This window comes from Salmo salar, unplaced genomic scaffold (assembly GCF_965601325.2).
Source record: "Salmo salar unplaced genomic scaffold, fSalSal1 ptg000645l, whole genome shotgun sequence".
NCBI lineage: Eukaryota > Metazoa > Chordata > Actinopteri > Salmoniformes > Salmonidae > Salmo > Salmo salar.
The window spans coordinates 217,595-223,998 of NW_027675450.1; positions in this window are offsets into that span (position 1 = coordinate 217,595).

Below are 6,404 nucleotides of genomic sequence, written 5' to 3' on the forward strand. Positions count from 1 at the left end.
TCAGCGTTCAGCGTTGTCGCCTCCAAGCTCATCACCAAGCTTAGGACTCTGAGTCTGAACACCTCCCCTCTGCAACTGGATCCTGGACTTCCTGAAAGGCCGACCCAAGGTGGTGAGGGTAGGTAACATCACCTCCGCCACACTGACCTTCAACACTGGATCCCTACAGGGGTGTGTGCTTAGTCCCCTCCTGTACTCCCTGTTCACCTACGACTGCATGGCCACGCACGACTCCAACACCATTAGGTTAGCTGATGACACGACGCTGTTAGTCCTGGAGATGAGTCAACCTACAGAAAGATGCTCAGTGACCTGGCAGTGTGGTGCCAGAGCAACAACCTCTCCCTGAATGCCTGGCAGTGTGGTGCCAGAGCAACAACCTCTCCCTGAATGCCTGGCAGGGTGGTGCCAGAACAACAACCTCTCCCTGAATGCCTGGCAGGGTGGTGCCAGAGCAACAACCTCTCCCTGAATGCCTGGCAGGTGGTGCCAGAGCAACAACCTCTCCCGGAATGCCTGGCAGGGTGGTGCCAGAGCAACAACCTCTCCCTGAATGCCTGGCAGTGTGGTGCCAGAGCAACAACCTCTCCCTGAATGCCTGGCAGTGTGGTGCCAGAGAAACAACCTCTCCCTGAATGCCTGGCAGTGTGGTGCCAGAGCAACAACCTCTCCCTGAATGCCTGGCAGTGTGGTGCCAGAGCAACAACCTCTCCCTGAATGCCTGGCAGTGTGGTGCCAGAGAAACAACCTCTCCCTGAATGCCTGGCAGTGTGGTGCCAGAGCAACAATCTCTCCCTGAATGCCTGGCAGGGTGGTGCCAGAACAACAACCTCTCCCTGAATGCCTGGCAGGGTGGTGCCAGAGCAACAACCTCTCCCTGAATGCCTGGCAGAGTGGTGCCAGAGCAACAATCTCTCCATGAATGCCTGGCAGGGTGGTGCCAGACCAACAACCTCTCCCTGAATGCCTGGCAGTGTGGTGCCAGAACAACAACCTCTCCCTGAATGCCTGGCAGTGTGGTGCCAGAGCAACAACCTCTCCCTGAATGCCTGGCAGTGTGGTGCCAGAACAACAACCTCTCCCTGAATGCCTGGCAGTGTGGTGCCAGAACAACAACCTCTCCCTGAATGCCTGGCAGGGTGGTGCCAGAACAACAACCTCTCCCTGAATGCCTGGCAGTGTGGTGCCAGAACAACAACCTCTCCCTGAATGCCTGGCAGTGTGGTGCCAGAGCAACAACCTCTCCCTGAATGCCTGGCAGTGTGGTGCCAGAGCAACAACCTCTCCCTGAATGCCTGGCAGTGTGGTGCCAGAGACAACAACCTCTCCCTGAATGCCTGGCAGGGTGGTGCCAGAGCAACAACCTCTCCCTGAATGCCTGGCAGTGTGGTGCCAGAGAAACAACCTCTCCCTGAATGCCTGGCAGGGTGGTGCCAGAGCAACAATCTCTCCCTGAATGCCTGGCAGTGTGGTGCCAGAGCAACAACCTCTCCCTGAATGCCTGGCAGTGTGGTGCCAGAACAACAACCTCTCCCTGAATGCCTGGCAGGGTGGTGCCAGAGCAACAACCTCTCCCTGAATGCCTGGCAGGGTGGTGCCAGAGCAACAACCTCTCCCTGAATGCCTGGCAGGGTGGTGCCAGAGCAACAACCTCTCCCTGAATGCCTGGCAGGGTGGTGCCAGAGCAACAACCTCTCCCTGAATGCCTGGCAGTGTGGTGCCAGAACAACAACCTCTCCCTGAATGTCAGTATTTGTATTTATTATGGATCCCCATTATTTATATTTCTACTTTGCACTTTCTTCCACTACAAATCTACCATTCCAGTGTTTTACTTGCTATATTGTATTTACTTTGCCACCATGGCCTTTTTTGCCTTTACCTCCCTTATCTCACCTCATTTGCTCACATTGTATATAGACTTATTTTTCTACTGTATTATTGACTGTATGTTTGTTTTACTCCATGTGTAACTCTGTGTTGTTGTATGTGTCGAACTGCTTTGCTTTATCTTGGCCAGGTTGCAATTGTAAATGAGAATTTGTTCTCAACTTGCCTACTTGGTTAAATAAAGGTGAAATAAAAAATAAAAACATAAAATGAGCTGCTGCCAAGGCAGTGTATACAGTGTGTGTGTGTGTGTGTGTGTGTGTGTGCTGCTCTCGCTGTGTGTGTGTGTGTGTGTGTGTGTGTGTGTGTGTGTGTGTGTGTGTGTGTGTGTGTGTGTGTGTGTGTGTGTGTGTGTGTGTGTGTGTGTGTGTGTGTGTGTGTGTGTGTGTGTGTGTGTGTGTGTGTGTGTGTGTGTGTGTGTGTGTCTGTACCTATGCTTGTGTTGCTTCAGTCCCTGCTGTTCCATAAGGTGTATTTCTCTGGTTTTTAAATCTGATTCTCCTGCTGCATCAGTTACCTGATGTGGAATAGAGTTCCATGTAGTCATGGCTCTATGTAGTACTTAGTACAATTGCAATTTTCCTAAGTCCTTTTTTGTGACACCTGACCACACGACTGTCAAGGTGCGACAAAACTAGGTCCTGCCTTCTTGATAGTGCTGTTGAGAAGGTAGAAACTAGGGCCTGTAGGACCTGCCTTGTTGATAGTGTTGTTAAGAAGGTAGAAACTAGGGCCTGTAGGACCTGCCTTGTTGATAGTGTTGTTAAGAAGGTAGAAACTAGGGCCTGTAGGACCTGCCTTGTTGATAGTGTTGTTAAGAAGGTAGAAACTAGGGCCTGTAGGACCTGCCTTGTTGATAGTGTTGTTAAGAAGGTAGAAACTAGGGCCTGTAGGACCTGCCTTGTTGATAGTGCTGTTAATAACCTGTTGGGGCTCGGGGGCAGTATTGAGACATTTTGAAAAAAATATGTGCCCATTTTTAACTGCCTCCTACACCAACTCAGAAGCTAGGATATGCATATTATTAACACTCTGAATTTTCTAAAACAGTTTGAATGGTGTCTGTAAGTATAACAAAACTCATATTGCAGGCAAAAACCTGTGAAAAATAGATCCAAAAAAATGTGAATTTTGTGACTGTACTATTTAGTGTCATTGTTTTATAGATACCATAGTGAGAAAGGATTCATTTCGCAACACCTACGGCTTCCACTAGATGTCAACGATCTTTATAAAGTTGTTTGAAGCGTCTATGATAAACAGAGAGCAAATTAGAATCCAAGGAAGTTGACATGTCATCACTTCATTTTTTTGCGCCTGCGCATAAATCTGAGAAACGTGAGTTTTGTCTTCATTGTTTATCTAGACATAGGATAGGTTGTGTGAAAATATTACTGATGTTTAACGTTAAAAATGGACCAAAAGATTAATGCTAAACAACATTTGACATGTTTGAACGAACATAAATAGATTATTTACTAGGTTTTTTTTAGCTTTTCAGCGTGAATTACACTCCCCCCACCACGTTTTGTGGGAGCATAATGAACGCTAAGTACTTGGTGTTATTTGGACATAAATTATGAACTTTGTCAAAAGAAACCACATTTGTTCCGGACCTGGGATGCCTTCCGGACCTGGGATGCCTGCCTTCTGATGGAGATAATCAAAGGTAAGGGGATATTTACAATGTTATTATCGATTTTAGATGATGCTAACTGTATAGCATAGCCTGTTGTTCTTAGCATAGCACCCCGTTTATTGCAAAATGTGATTTCCCAGTAAAGTTATTTTGAGATCTGGCCATTCGGTAGCAATTACGAGATGATAATATATTATTCTTTGAATGACAATATTATAATTTACCAATGTTTTCGAATAGTAATTTTGTTATGTTCACCGGAAGCATTTCAGAGAAGAAAAAAATCTGAATTTCACGCTACTGTAAAATGCTGTTTTTGGATATAAATATGAACTTGATGGAACAAAAAATGCATGTATTGTATAACATAATGTCCTAGGAGTGTCATCTGATGGAGATTGACAAAAGTTAGTGCATAATTCTAGCTGGTTTCTGCTTTTGGTGACGCCTGACCTTGAATTGAAAATGGATGTTTGTACTTTTGTGGCTATGTACTGTCCTAACATAATCTAACTTTATGCTTTTGCCGTGAAGCCTCTTTGAAAATCGAACAATGTGGTTAGATTAAGGAGATGTTTATCATTTAAATTGTGTAAAATAGTTGATTGTTTGAGAAATTGAAATTATTCGATTTTTGATGTTTTGAATTTCCAGCCTTGTTAGCAATCCCGGCTCGGGGTTCATTGCTAACCTGTAGCCCCAACAGGTTTTAAGAAGGCAGAGCAGTGCTTTATTATAGACAGACTTCTCCCCATCTTAGCTACTATTGTATCAATATGTTTTGACCATGACAGTTTACAATCCAGGGTAACTCCAAGCAGTTTAGTCACCTCAACTTGCTCAATTTCCACATTATTCATTACAAGATTCAGTTGAGGTTTAGGGTTTAGTGAAGGATTTCTCCCAAATAAAATGTTTTTAGTTTCAGAAATATTTAGGGCTAACTTATTCCTTGCCACCCATTCTGAAACTAACTGCAGCTCTTTGTTAAGTGTTGCAGCCATTTCAGTCGCTGTAGTAGCTGACATGTATAGTGTTGAGTCATCCACATACATGGACACTCTGGCTTTGCTCAAAGTCCGTGGCATGTCGTTAGTAAAGATTTTAAAAAAGCAATGGGCATTAACATTGTTATTGATTATTGCATTGTTGGGATTTGAGTTTGCAAGAAAGGCATTTCACTGTAATTGTGCATGTGACATTAAAACTTGATCGAGCCATGAACTGCCCCTCTCCATCTTTGGATGATGCATGCCCTCAAAGACTTGGTCTCTGTTGGTTGACCCGTGATGATGTAGTGGTTGACCCAACTATAGCTAGGCTACTGATGATGATGTAGTGGTTGACCCAACTATAGCTAGGCTACTGATGATGATGTAGTGGTTGACCCAACTATAGCTAGGCTACTGATGATGATGTAGTGGTTGACCCAACTATAGCTAGGCTACTGATGATGATGTAGTGGTTAACCCAACGATAGCTAGGCTACTGATGATGATGTAGTGGTTGACCTAGCCAACTATAGCTAGGCTACTGATGATGATGTAGTGGTTGACCCAACTATAGCTAGGCTACTGATGATGATGTAGTGGTTGAGCTAGCCAACTATAGCTAGGCTACTCTATAAAAATGTAATCGATTATTATTATTTGAGATGATGAAAAAGCTTGATTATTATTGTTAGGGTTATTAGTATACCAACGATGGTTTTAGTTTAGTAGAGCCAGAAGCTCTGACGAAGGCCAAAGGCTGACGACACGTAGCGCCAATAAAAAAGTGATACTAGCAAAGAACTATGTGTGATTTCTTTATTCTTTAAAAACCTGCGCCGGTGGAAAAATATTTAGATGTGGAGCGCCGCCCTCAAACAATCGTATGAGGGCCTACTAGTGTTGACTTTAGGCAATAACTGAACTGATCAATTACTCCGTGTGGTGCCGAGCTGGGACAAAATCCTACAGTACCTGCAGCTCACCAGGAACCGGGTTTCCTCCTGGTCTAGAGGGTTATGGTTAGGTCTGGTACTCTACAGGGTTGTCTCCTCCTGGTCTAGAGGGTTATGGTTAGGTCTGGTACTCTACAGGGTTGTCTCCTGGTCTAGAGGGTTATGGTTAGGTCTGGTACTCTACAGGGTTGTCTCCTCCTGGTCTAGAGGGTTATGGTTAGGTCTGGTACTCTACAGGGTTGTCTCCTCCTGGTCTAGAGGGTTATGGTTAGGTCTGGTACTCTACAGGGTTGTCTCCTCCTGGTCTAGAGGGTTATGGTTAGGTCTGGTACTCTACAGGGTTGTCTCCTCCTGGTCTAGAGGGTTATGGTTAGGTCTGGTACTCTACAGGGTTGTCTCCTCCTGGTCTAGAGGGTTATGGTTAGGTCTGGTACTCTACAGGGTTGTCTCCTCCTGGTCTAGAGGGTTATGGTTAGGTCTGGTACTCTACAGGGTTGTCTCCTCCTGGTCTAGAGGGTTATGGTTAGGTCTGGTACTCTACAGGGTTGTCTCCTCCTGGTCTAGAGGGTTATGGTTAGGTCTGGTACTCTACAGGGTTGTCTCCTCCTGGTCTAGAGGGTTATGGTTAGGTCTGGTACTCTACAGGGTTGTCTCCTCCTGGTCTAGAGGGTTATGGTTAGGTCTGGTACTCTACAGGGTTGTCTCCTCCTGGTCTAGAGGGTTATGGTTAGGTCTGGTACTCTACAGGGTTGTCTCCTCCTGGTCTAGAGGGTTATGGTTAGGTCTGGTACTCTACAGGGTTGTCTCCTCCTGGTCTAGAGGGTTATGGTTAGGTCTGGTACTCTACAGGGTTGTCTCCTCCTGGTCTAGAGGGTTATGGTTAGGTCTGGTACTCTACAGGGTTGTCTCCTGGTCTAGAGGGTTATGGTT